Here is a 13,722-nt window from a genome sequence, read left to right as displayed (position 1 = left end):
CGTCCTTACAACACAAGTGTGAATGGGAGGGTGCTTGGTGGACACCACGGCTCTGTCACCACTGCTGGTCAACAACTCACGTGTCCCCTCCCAGTTGCAGGGTAAGTGAGTCAAGAGTCAGGCGTTTTCTGCCCTCCTGCCACGAGCGTCCAGGGCCAGCACCTGCAGCCCATGATGCACACCTGGGCCCAGAGCAGAGCCGACAGCCAGAGAAGTGCTGGGAGGGGGAACCGGCCCGTACCCTGCCTCAGCATTAAGGCTGTAAAAACCTACCACAGGCCACAAAGTTGTGTTTCCACCTGCGAGAACCAACAGTGAGCACACCCAGCTGGGAGGCTGCATAACAAGTGATATTCTTTCTCAGAAGGTGCGAAGCCAAGTTGTGCCGCCTAGAGGGGAGATGGCACGCTTATCTGGTAGGATAGAGACACAGCCCCTTGTTCCTGTTTCATGCCCTCACGCAGGTCTGGGGTGCCCTGCACTCACAATCCCAGTGGTAGTGGGAAGTCAGGACACGCGCAGTGAAGACTCCTGATGTTGCCAAGACAGACAGGCTCACTTCCCTGGGCCAATAAAAGGAAATAGTTTGAGAAGAAGGAAAGTAGTTTGTTTGTTTTTTAAAGATTTTTATTTATTTACACACACAAGAACTGGGGTAAAGAACTATGGGGGGGTGAGAGGATTCCCCAGAGACAGAATGGGGAGCAGACCAGGTGGATCCACTAAAATCCACTGCTGAGGGGAACAGCAGGGAGACAGGAGAGGTCTGCTGCACCCTGTGGGGCCACCTCCTTGGCCGGGGATCAAACTTGTGCTGCAGAGGCTGTGGATAGCTTCACAGTGCTGTGCTTAACAGCTGCACCACCAGCGAGGCCTGTGTCACTGGCATTGGGTCACCCGGTGGTTTCCAGCGAGATACGCAGCTTGAGATACACCTGGATAGAGAGACACTGAGCAGGCGAGGCTGCGGGGACTGGGACACGCACCCTCAGGAATGTCCCGGCTAGTGTCCACACCAGCCTACGCTCAGGTTTTGGGAAATGCCTCAGTGGCCTCACACATCCGTGTGACTTGGAGAAGGAACCGCGTCACGCTGCTCCCTCGTCAGTGACAGCTCAGTGCGTGCAGGGCATGCGTGTCGGGGAGAGTCACAGCAGAGCAGACAACAGGCGTGAAGCCTCGGTACCGGGGCTGGGGCTCCAGCGGGGGACCATGCTTGCCAGCAGGAGCACCTCAGGCCAGCGGTGGGTGTGCAGAGGTGTAAGCAGCTAGGGGCCGGTGCATGGCAGTGACTTCTCTATTATGTTTCCTCTTTCCGATAAGGAGCGCACAGCCCTCCAGACTTACCAGGAAGAAGGTGTGGATGGGAAGGCTGTGAGTCTCCAGCTGAGATGGCTCTGCCTGGAGCTGAGAGGGAGACGTCCTGGGGTGTGGTCTGGCTGATTGGGGCACCCCAGCTTGGAGAGGTGCACAGGCGTCTCAGATACAGCCCACAGGGCTGGAGGACTTGTCAGGAAGTCTGCAATGGACGTTGGAGAGATGCCATCGCCTCCCTGCCTGTGCTACTTTTCTCTATGCCGCAGGTGCTGGGTGCGCTGAGCTCCCCCTTGAACTCCCACAGTGCTGGGCGTGGGCTCACACCCGAGGTGAGGGTGCTCGAGCACCCAAGCATGGCCTTTCCTCTCGTGACCTCTGTCTGCACCGGGCACACATGCACCACTGGACAAAGAGTCCTGCCAGCTGACCAGTGTGCGTCAAAAGCCAGTCCCAATGCTGAATCTCTGAAGAACTGTGCATGGTCATGTGCTTCCACACACAGCCAGGAAAAGCCAGCTCTGGCGGACCAGAAGGCCCAGCGCACCCACTCCTGTGCACCAGGGTGGGGGCATGCAGACTGAGGCACAAATGGGGACGCACTGCTGTGGGAACCGAGGGGGATACTGACTGACAGGGTGGGGGTTGCTGCTGCCTGCTGGAGGCTGCCCTTCAGGGCTTCTCCTGCTGCTTTTCTGGAGACGCCTCAGGGTTCGAAGGAACAAGTGATCAGCCCCTGCACGTCTCCAGCCGGGCCCCGGCCCACCACCGCTCCGGGGCCCACGTGGACTGCTGCTGCTTCACCTGTTAGGCCTGTGTTTCTGCTGACCGGCGGAGGAGAAGTCAGGAAAAGTATGTAGACTTGGGGTGTGGACACAGTGTTCCTGTGGAGATGCAGGGTGTAGCCTGCTCCATGTGGACACCAGTGTCCCGAGCTACAGAGGCAGATACCCCGGCCCCAGGCAAGCAGGAGCTGCTCCAGGACTAGACAGTGAGCAGGAGGCACCACTGTCCTGGCTGATGGACAGCCAGAGAGCCTGGAAGCTGGGCTTGCATCCTGCTCGTCGGGCTCCTAGGGGGACAGAGCAGAGTGGGGGACATGACCAGAGGGACCTGTGAGGAGCTGACGGCCCAGGGGGCCAAGCTGCCGTCTTGGGGCTGCTGGGCAGAGGAATCAACTGAGTCGTTAATAAAATGCCACGCCCAGAAAGGTGCATTCCTTGAGCACCCTGGGGCCTCGGGGGCTCCATGAGTCACCCACCTGCTGTGACCTTGGCTCAGAGTTGAGCAGGGCTATGGGGGGGGCAGGCTAGCCCCTGCAGAGACACCCTGCCCCGCAGCCCTGGCGGTGGACTCTTGCCCTGGCCGAGCTTGGCTCCCGTCTTTGGTCTTTATGTCTTGGCTGGAATCTCAGGGGCTGGCACCCACCACATTAGGGCACACCTCCCATGAAGGAGGGGCTGTCTGTCCACATGGGTGGACACTGCTGACTCGAGAACCCTGGCCCAGCAAGTGCCTGGACCCACCTGTGCCACCATTGCAGTGCCGTGGGGCAGGCAAGCCTCGCAGGCCCAGCCTCCCTGGCAGGCCCTGCTGGATGCCCGAGGGTCCTGGCCCCCCACCTGTCTCCCACCAACGCTTGTTTCGCTGGGCGGCCCCTGGGTCCTGCGGGTCTGGGAGGAAAGCTGGTCCCCCAGATAACAGACATGGGCCTCCCCTGCAGCCAACCCAAGTCACTTATCTGCCTGGCCACATACACCCTCCACACCGCGGCTACGCAGCCCTGCTCTGGGGATATGTGCTGCCTGGAGATTCCAGACTTGCACCCCCCCCCCCATGTAATGCTTTATTTCCCCCACTTTGTTAGCTCAACCCACTCATTTTTCTAAGTGAATCAGGACAAAAATACATTTAGAAAAGGTTTCAGGGGCCTCCCTGGTGGTAAAAGGGGTTAAGATGCAACCTGTGAGGCTATTTGCAGCCACTGCAGCACAAGTTCAATCCCCAGCCAGGGAGCTGCCCACATGGCACAGCAGATCTCTCCTGTCTCACTCACTACTCCCCTCAGCAGTGTATTTCAGTCTGCCTGTTCATCCAGGGCAGCACCAGCCTAGCTGCCCATACACTGGCCCCACTCTCGGTCAAACCCAACTCCAGACCTCTGCCTGCCCGGCCCTTTGGTCTCCTACCCAAAGTCGGGGTGTGGGAGCACCAGCCCCACTGAGAGGAGCAGCAGGCCTCACAGGGTGGCCAGCAGTGCTGGCTTGTGGGGGAAACGGGTGCTGTGCCTAGGAGCGGGCCTCCCGCATGGAGGGCCCGCCCATATCAGGGCCCCTGCCTTGGGACAATGCCCTGTGTGGGAGCTTGGCGGTGGCCCTGCATTACTCGGACCCTTACACTATGCAGGATGGGGGGGGGTTAGGGGGCAGGTGGAGCAGACACAGTGCCCCCAACAAAGCTGGAAGGTGGGGCCTCGGAGGTGTCTGTAGGTTGTCACAGAGTAACTGGGGAAGAAGTCCCAGGGCCAGCATTAGGAGCCAGGCAGAGGTCATACTTTTGTCATCCCTACCATTGGCAGGAATGTGGGAGATGCGCTCGAGTTTAAGAATGGGACTTTAACCACCCGTTGGTCCAACTTCGTCCCAAAGAAATCATCTGCCTCATGAGCTACGGTCCGCACTGCGTCTGGAGTGGAGGTGCACAGGGGATGCTGGTGTCGGGGTGTCGGTAAGGGAGGCCACGCCCTTTGAGTCTAACAATGGGGAGAACTCTTGCCGCTGAGTCAGAGACAGGTGGAGCAGGAAGGGCTAGGCAGCTCGAGTTCCTGCTGGGCCTGGTACAGCAGACACAGACCGGCGAGGTCTCCCCCTGTGCACAGCCGGACACCCTTCCTCTTGGCCATACTGGGTGCTGCTGTGTATATTCAGCTGCATCTGGATTCCAGACCCACCCCTCAGGAGGAAGCTTCTCAGAAGGAACAAGGCACCCCTGTTCCTCCAGGCTGGGGCCAATGTCAGAAAGTAAACAGGGACTCACTCTACCCCGTGATTACATTCAGATAGTGGAAACAGAAAATTCCACTGAGCGTCACACATAGTTCCAAGCTCATGCCTGACACCACCGCATGCAAAGCCGCGAGGTGACCCCACAGGGTTGGTTGAGGCAGCTTCCAGGGCCCTGGCCAGAGCTCAGGGGGTCACCCGAAACACAAACTCACGAAAGCATCGTGTCTGCTGGGCCCTCGGGTTCCCCACGGCACCGCTGGCCTCCCCTGCCTTGCCCCAGGTACCCAGCAGCTGCCCTCTCTTAACATCTGGGAGGGCCCTCTCCCTTGGCAGATGGATGTTGTGGCCGATTTTTAATCATGTCATTTCTAATTCTTTAAACTTTGTTTCTCAGGAAGACCGTTCCTAGAGTGGCGTGGAGCCCCAACCAGTGGCAGCCCAGGTGCGCTGCACTCAACACTGCTGCTGCTGTCCTGGAGTCCACTGCCATCGTCTCACCTGGGCCAACGAGGGAACAGGCAGAATCCACTTCACAAGCTACAACAAAGGCACGGGCCGTGCAGAAGTCAGCCTTGGCACAGGCAAGCCTGCGGGTGTCAGTCAGCAAGGCTCTGCAGGGGTCAGGGGGCACAAGGCACGCCCTGAGGTTGTGGACCTGGAGAGATGCCAGGGCCGCCTTGGGGCATGGGCAGCCTGGCCATGCTCCCCAAAGGGGCATGCTTGGAGTCCCCATGAATGTCAGCTCCATCACAGAATTTAAATTTTATTTATTTTTAAATATTTATTTATGCATACAATAACTAGGTGCAGGCCAGAGGTGCGGGGGGTAAGAAGATTCACCAGAGACAGAGTGGGGAGCAGAACAGGTGGATCTACTGAACTCTACTGCTGAGGGAAGCAGCAGGAGACAAGAGAGTTCTGCTGCACCCTGTGAGTCAGCTCCCTGGCCGGGGATCGAACTCGTGCTGCAGTGGCTGCCAATAGCTTCACAGCACTGCATCCTAACCCCTTGGGTCACCAGGGAGGTCCTTGCCAGACACCTTGTTAGTGAGCAATCTCACCTCTAGAAACAGTGGGGACCGGCAAAGCATCCATTCCCTGTGCCTGCTCCAGGGGAAGAGGGCGGGTGTGCAGATGAGAGCTGACGCTGGGCCAGCAGAAGCGTGTTCAGACTGTGGGGCTCGCCCTCCACTCTCTGCCTGCAGGTTCTAGACTCTGCCAGTCAGGACGTCACGCATGGGAAACCCTTGAAAACGAAAGCTCGGATGAGCTGCACAGACGCTGGTGATGCCCCATCTGGGCGAGTGGCCTTGGCCTGGCTCCATGGTGGGGGCAGGGCAGGGGCGGGGGCAGGGGCGCGAAGCTGAGGATGTTGGGCGCTGCAGCCTTCCCGGGCGCCTGACCTGGGCACCGTCAGGGAAGGCCCCTGAGAGGACAAGATATGCCCACTTGGTCCACTGGCCACGAAGCGTGGTGGGCGAGAGCTCAGGAGGGCTGGCCTGTGGTCCCACGTGGGACTGCTGCAGAGAGGACCCCCTGGGCCTACAGGTCAGGGGCCCATGCCTGATGGGCTGTGATGGGGAGTGAGGCAGCCCAAAGCACGTCCTCCTTTGGGGATTGTCGTCCCATGTTTATGCCGCCACCACCTGTGAGGCCATGGGCGCCCTTCTCATACCTTCATTATAGCAGACTGACTGCTACTGCGTGGCAGCCTGGGTCTGCATCTCTGATGAGTGAAGGCGAAGGGCTGGCCAGAGTGCCAAGGCCGGGGCAGGAGGGATGCAGGAGGCAGTGGCCCGGGGAGAGGTAAAGGGGTGGGCATGGCGGAGGCCCAGAGGCCCCCACAAGGAGGCAGGGGCCCACAGGTCCCCCATGAGGGAAGCAGGGGCCTGAAGACACCCCCCCAAGGGGAGTAGGGGCCTGGAGGCCCCCCCAATGGTATGTACAGAGAAACAAGAATTTTCTGCTCCCCAAACTCTCATGGCACCGAGACAGGGGCTGCTGCTGGACACAGTGATGTGGGCCTGACCACACAAGGTCAGCAGGGGCTGTGACCTCTAGGTGCGCTGGCCTCTCTCCTGCCCACACTACATCCAGCCCGCACGGCGCCATCCCAACCTGCGCCTGGCAGGAGCATCAGGTACCTGCTGCCCCACTGCGTATCCTCTGCCCGGGACCCACCGCCGCCACTCCAGGCACCTAAGTGGACCGCTGCTTCTTCATGCTTTTCATCCATGTTTCTGCTGACCAGCAGAGGAGGAAGATCAGGAAAAGTCCACGTGTAGGTTTGGGCGTGGACGCAGTGCTTGTGTGGAGACGCGGGGCATGGCCTGCTCCACACGGGTGCCAGTGCCCCAAGCTCCAGAGGCAGACACCCCGGCCCCAGGCCAGCAGGAGTTGTCACAGTCCAGCTCTGGGGCATCAGGGACCCGTGCTGGCCACAGTGAGTGGCTCCCGAGCACCCCTTGTACCGTTTCCATGGGGACCCCAACAAGCGGGGCAGCCCCCAACATCAGGCTTCCCCACTTGACTCCCATTCCTGGGAGCAGGATTCAGGCCCCACAGGGGGGCAGTGGCCCAGCCCTGGGTCAGCGATGCCAGACAAGGGCCGAGGAAAATGGTACACCCAAGAACCGCCACTCCTGGCCCTCACACCACACCCTCTGGGGACACTGGGGACCCCCACCTCATGGGATAAAGGCTGAGTCAGGGGCTGAGGTGCACAGAAGGGGACCCTGAATCCAGGATGAGGTCGACGTCTCCCTGCAGGGCATCTGGGGCAGCAGGGCCACAGCAGCGGTGGCCAGGCCAACCCCAGCCTGGGGGAGCCAGTGCGTGGGGCTGACTGGGTGTCCAGGCTGCCAGTAGGGCAGGCAGCATGTGTGAGCCCAAAGCCTCCCTGCTGTGGCTGTCCTCATGGCAGGGCCATGGCTGCACAGGCCGCAGTGCTCTGGCTGGGGTTGGTTTGCAGGGATGTGGGAGGGGCCGGAGCAGGGAGTGGGGCCTGGCTATGGTGTCCCTGAAGTGGGCCCGTCACAGCAGCCATGTGGGAAACACACACTGGAATTCACACCCAGAGGCCATAAGTTCTCAGAAGGGATGTCTAGAGCCGGCCTCGTCCACGGGACAAGGTAGAAATGGGCCGCTGGCTGTGTGGACCTTAAAGGTTTTGGGGAGGATCCTGAGGGTGCGGGGAGGACCCCCAGGGTGTGGGGAGGACTCCCAAGGTGTGGGGAGGACCCCAGGGTATGGGGTGGACCCCAGTGTGTGGGGAGGACCTCGAGGGTGTGGGGAGGAATCCAGGGTGTGGGGAGCAGTGCCCTGCCGGAGGGACTTGGGAAAGGTGTGAGCACTTTGGAAGCAGCAGGAGGTTCCTGAAGAGTTAGTGGAGGCACCGCAGCCCCTGGGCCGCCCACGAGAACCTTCTCCATCCACGAGATGAGGCCCTTGGCCTTTGCCACGCTCCCCACAGGGGCTACGCTGTGGGGCAGCCCAGGTGCCCGCGGATGGGCAGATGAAGGCGGGCCGCCACAGCCGTGGAACACTACCCAGCTGCAGCAAAGGCGAACATCTGCAGTTTGCAGCCAAATGAGGGAAACTCAAGGGGTGGTGCAACGTGAAGTCAAGGACAAGGACAAAACCTACCTGCCAGCCCAGCAGAGGGGTAGAGCAGGGGAAGGGCAGGGCAACACCAGGCAGGGGGCACCAGCCCCATCTGCAGTGACCAGCATGGGGGAGGGGAGTGGGGTACAGGGGGAGAAGATGGGGGAGCTGAGAGGGGACGTGGGAGGAACAGGGGAAGAAGATGCAGGGGCCAGGGGTAGGGGATGTGGAGGGGCAGTGGGAGGGGGCGCAGGGGAGACTTGGGGGGAGGCATGTGGGGGAGCAGGGGGAGGGGGTGTGTGAGGCAGGGGGAGGGGATGGGGGAGCAGAGGAGAGAGAGGGGATGGGGGCAGGATTAGGGGATATGGGGTAGCTGGGGGAGGGGATGCAGGAGAAGCATGGGAGACCTTGGTGGGGAGGGCATGCAGGGGGAGAGGATGTGGGGGGCAGGGGAGAGGATGTGGGGGTGAGTGGGAGGGGACACAGGGGGAGCAGGGGAGCCCAGTGCGGGGAGGGGATGTGAGAGGCAGGGGAGGGGATGTGGGAGACAGGGGACGGGATGTGGGGGGCAGCAGGAGAGGACACAGGGGGAGTAAGGGAGACCTTGAGGGGGAGGTGGGGGGAGCAGAGGAGTCCAATGGGGGGTGACCCCATTGGCCAGAACCTCTGCTGTGCAAGTCTGCTTTGCAGACACTGTGTCTGAGATGTCCAGCGTCACTGTGGGCTATAGGGTAGCCTGGATGCCAGCTCTGGAGGGGTGATTCCCCTATGGCCACTGGCACCAGGGTGGAGCCTCAGCTTGGGCCCCACTATTCCCCCCCATCCCACTCCCCTCCACCCGGGCCCTCCACCCTATGGCCCACCCCATACCCACATCCCGCCTCAAACCCTGCCCCTCCACCCACACCCTGCCCCTCCACCACATGCCCAGCCCCAGGGCACCCCAGGGCCCCAGTGCGGGCGGGTGTCCTCGCCTAGTCCCAAGTGCCTCTTTGCCCTGAGCCTGCAGGCCTTGGGCAGGCCAAGAGCACATGGTGCTCATGGACCCTCAACCATGTGCCCCACTGAGACTCGGCTGTCCGGCAGTGGCCCCAGCTCCGGGAACAGCCCTCCTGCCTGTTTTCTCTGGCGACAGTCGAGTCCCTCCCGGGGTGCTGGCCTGCAGAGTGGCCCTCACACCCCCATGGCACACACAGGCCGCAGCTTTCCTCTGGGTCCCCTTTACGTTGGCTCCAAGGGGAGGCAAGCTCAGCTCTGGAATGTTCCAGATGTGCGGCTATACTCACCTCTTTCTGCACTTTACAATCACCCAGCAGGAAACTGCAGTGGTGACGAGGGGCACAAGGGCGATGAGGCACATGCCTGGGAGAAAACGGGCGTCAGTGCAGGGAGGACAGAATGGCCCTCGGCCCCCCACCCCGCACGGGCCGTAGACCCTGTCACCCGCCCGCCTGGCAGGGCCCCTCTGCTCTGGTCAGCGGGGCTCAGGCTCATCACGGGCTGCCCAATCCTTGATCAGACAGGTGAGACCAGCTGCCAGGGCCCACCTCCCTCCGGGGAGCATGTCCCCGCTGGCCTGTGCCAGGGACTGTTCCTCCTGGGCAGTGGCCTCCCTAAGTGCCTCTGATGCGGCAGGTCCAGCGCCCTGGCCGACACCCTCCTGGCAGGGGTGACCCCCACTGGCTCAGGGCCCGCAGTCCCCAAGTCTATCCAGGGACAAGCCCAGTGCCCCAGGGGAGCCTGGCACCAGGGAGTGTCGTCCCTGTTGTGCATTTGGGAGGAATGGACCTTAGGCATGGGGGTGGGGTGAAGCAGTGACCCTCAGGACAGTGACCGCTCACTGCAGTGAGAGCTGGGCTCTCGAGCCTCCCAAGGTGCGTTGCCCTCGGGGTGCGAGCTGATACTCGCACCCTGACAGTGGGCAGGGGCCAGGGCCAGGGCTGGGGCCAGGGTGGTAGACCAGATGGTGACTCGTACTCTGGGGTGCCGTGCCCACCGCGCCTACCGCGCCCACCGCGCCCGCCACTAGGGCCATGCTTGCCACTTCTCAGCTGGATTCCTGGCAAGCTCTTTGCCCCCCTCTTTCCGTCTCACCCATCCCAAGTGGACTTACCAGGTGAGGTCCCAGCATTCTCAGCAACCCCGCAGGACTTACCGGCTATGAGGGCCACTGGGAGGCCTGCAGGAGACAAGAGCCAGAGCTCAGCAGTGGCTGGCCCCGGCGGCATCCCCCAGCTTACCCAGTCTCCAGTGTCCTGAATTGTCTTCTGCTTCCCTTGACCTCACCTTACACAGGTGGGACCTTGTCCTTCCTACCTTCATGTTTTGCCATGAGCATGACTACTAACAGCAGGACAGTTCACTACAGCTCAGAGAGGAGTCCACCCTCAACCCACGCTCCCTTTCAGAGTGTCCTCCATCTCTGCATGTGTTTCTGCGTGTCTGCCTGATTCCGAGCAGAGCCGTGGAGGCTGTGGGTCATGGCTGCCTCGCCACGGCCCGCGCCTGGACCCTCGTTTCACTCCTCCCCAGGCCTCTTGTCTCCCCCACCTGTGGCTCTCTGCACAGAACTCAGGACACCAGATCTCTAACCAGGGCCCCATGCCCGTTCAGCGCCCGCGGCTCTTCAGCAGGGTGCTGGGGCTCATGGCACTGCCCCACAGGCCCAGCCCCTGTGCCAGGCTGCAGCGGGTGCAGGGGCACAGACAGCTCCCAGGGCCCCAACAGGGGTGGGGTGGGGGAGTGTTGCTGCCTGCTCTAACCCTCCTTGCTAGGGACTTCTGGGCAGTCTGGCCTCCTCGCCCCTGAGCGCCCACCACGCCTGGGACAGTGAGGTGCAGGCCCGCTCCCTGCACCTGTACTCACGGGGTGTGCAGACGGCCAGCGGGGGTGCCCAGGTGTGGTTCGCCTGGCACTGGCTCTGGGGGCTACCCACCAGTGTGTAGCCGTCCTTGCAGGCCACCGTGACGCTGTCTCCATAGCGGTACGTGCCCCCCCCTTCCAGCCGGATGCCCTCCAGGAGCTGCGGGAGGCTGCAGTTCACCTCTGCAAGGGCAGGCAGGAGGCAGATGACCCCGTTTGTGGGGCTTGGACCCTGCGCGGGAAGCTGTAGGACACCCACCTGCCCGGTGAGACGGCCGCTCCCGTCAAGGGCGAGCGCTGCCTGTGCAGGCAGGGACCCAGCACAAGAGGAGCAAAAGTGCCCCACGAGCTGCGGCCGGGGTCAGGGCCAGGTCCTGTGCTGGCTGGGGGTGGGGGCCGGGTCTTTCCCACACTGCGGCAGCCTAGGCCCAGCTCACAGCAAACTGCAGGTGCCGGAACTCTGCAGTAGGCTCCGTCATGTCCTGCTCCTGGCAGAACTCAGGGCAGAGATGGCGTGAGCCATCCTGACACTGCTGAGCCCAGCAAGTTCACCCACTCTGCTGGCCATGCAAGTGCCGCTCTTGTCACCGTGGCTCAGAGCACAGCCCTGGGCCTCCAGACACCCTCAGGGCTCGTTAGAAGACTTTGGGGCCCTGCAGCCCCAGGTCCAGACAACAGGCCTTAGGGGAAGAGCCTGAGACTCTGTGGGGTGACCGGCCCCAGTTGATGGGGGCGGCGGGGGTGGGGGCAGGACCATGGGTGGGCTGAGAGTGCAGACTGAGGACAGAGCTACACTGTGTGGAAGCAGCTGCAGAGAACAGAAACCACTCATTTTCCGGAGCCCTTACAGCTGAATGGAGGTGGGCCCTGGTGGTCCCCGAACCTCAGGTGTCTCTGCCTGCAGCTGGGAGGCCCACAGGGAGCTGGTCAGTGTATCCAACCTAGCGGACACACCCAAGCCGGCCTCCTGGTATCCAGGTCCCAACCCAGAGGGCCAGGGGACCAGACTGCCCAGACCTTCAGGGCCACCCTGTGACCAGGGCGACCACAGGACAACCGCCCCAGTTCCTGAGCCTCTGACTCCTGCTGCCCATCCCTGCCCTTCACCGGGATTTCTTCAAAGGAAGCAAACAAGGTAAGACTCACTTATGTTTGCAAAGTGGAGAAAATGCCATTTACAAGGAGACAGTAGACACAGGGGTCAATGTCAGAGCCAGACCAGGCATGGTTCCGGGACCTCCTCAGAGAGCTGGCAGCCACATCACAACCAGTGCTAAGACCAGCCCAAGGACGTGTGTGACATCCCCTACCGGGAGATAACCCTCATGGTTGAGGAGTCCTAAGGGGCCCCCAGGAGAGCGGGTTGTCTTCGGAGGCCTGGAGGACGAGCCCGCAGAACTAGGGCCTCAGTGTCCTCACAGTAACCCAGGGCAAGCAGGAGGAGCCCAGGCCCCGTGGGCTTCTGCTCGGCCTTCTTTGTCACAAGGCTGCGGACACTCGCAGCTGTCCCTGAGAGCCACCCTCTGCGCACTTGCTAGGGTGACTGAGGTCCTGGGCCGCCACCTCCTGCCTGGTCCTGCTCGTCCACCGCCCCCCCAGATTGGGAATTCAGGCTCCCCAATCCGTGCAGCCCCCACCCCCACAGCAGAGAGGAGGAGCTGTACACACCTTGGCAGTGGTGGGCCAGAGGGCTCCAGGTGCCCCTGTGTGTGCAGAAAACGAAGGCCTGGCCCACCAGCAGGTACCCCGGGTCACATGTGTAAGTGACCACCATCCCGGGGCGGTGTGGAGAGCCATGCGTGTCCACCAGCTGCCCATGGGGGGTCTCAGGAGGCTGTGGGCATGCTGTCTCCCCAAACACAAGGAAGGACGCTTAGATGCCAGGAGGGTGAGTCAACCCCACCCTTCCCTCTCTGGACCCCGTGAGGCACCAGCACCGAGTGCAGGGGGCCCTAAGAGGGCAGGTCCTGCCTGCCAGCCTCCTCCTGGCCCTGCATGTCTTCTAGCTGCACACACCAGCAGGGAGCACCCCTGCTGAGCCTCAGGGACCCGTGTGCGGGGACCCCAGGCCAGGGCAGGCTCTGGGCCTCTCCATCTCCCAGCTCTGCCAGCTGAGGGAGCCCAGGGCTTCAGCGCAGGCCCAGTGCACTTGGGGGCCTGGACTCGATGCCTGGCCTGGCCCCTACCACCCTCAGCCTGTGGGCGCTGCTCAGCCCCTCTGGGCCAGGACACCTCCCCAAAGTGGCAGTGAGGGCCTGAGCTTTGCTTCTGGGCCTGGGAGAACAGCCAGACCACCTGGGCCTCCCCCCCCCCTCCTATACTCCCCAGTGGGAAGGGCCTGAGAGGCCCCCCCAGGACTGGGCCTGCAACTCTGAACAACCTGACCCCTGTGGGTGCCTCTAAACTGCACATAGCCACGACCCAGCAGGAGGGACACACGGGACAGGTGGCTGCGCCCAGGCCACTGTACAAGGGGCACTGACCAGCAGGATCTGTGAGCTCGCAGCGGGGGCCAGGGCCGCTCCAGACCCCGTGGCCATGAGTGTCACTCATGCAGTGCAGGACACTCTGCCCTTTGAGCTCCCAGGCCGGGCCCCCCTGAGGGTAGGGGTCACAGGTGTAGCTGACGGTCACTCCATAGGGAAAGGCCCTGGTGTGTCCTCCAGAGTGGGTCCCGTGTTTGATGGCTGGTGGGGCTGCACAGAAGATCCCTATGGGGACACAAGTGCTTCAGCATCCGGAAGGTCCCATCAAGGCACCCGTGCAGCCGGGGCCCCGGGTGGCCTGCGGGCAGGCATGGCTACATGTCACTGTCCCTCTTGAGCAAGCTACACCAGTGCCATGCCGGCCCCAGGAGCAAGGGGATGACAGGGTGGCTGGAGAGAAAGGAACCATGTTGAGGGCAGCGAGAGGCTGAACTGGACAGTGCTGTCATCAG

The sequence above is a fragment of the Talpa europaea genome (genome assembly GCF_964194135.1).
Source record: "Talpa europaea genome assembly, chromosome: 10".
Classification (NCBI taxonomy): Eukaryota; Metazoa; Chordata; class Mammalia; order Eulipotyphla; family Talpidae; genus Talpa; species Talpa europaea.
Note: the sequence above shows the minus strand (reverse complement) of the source record.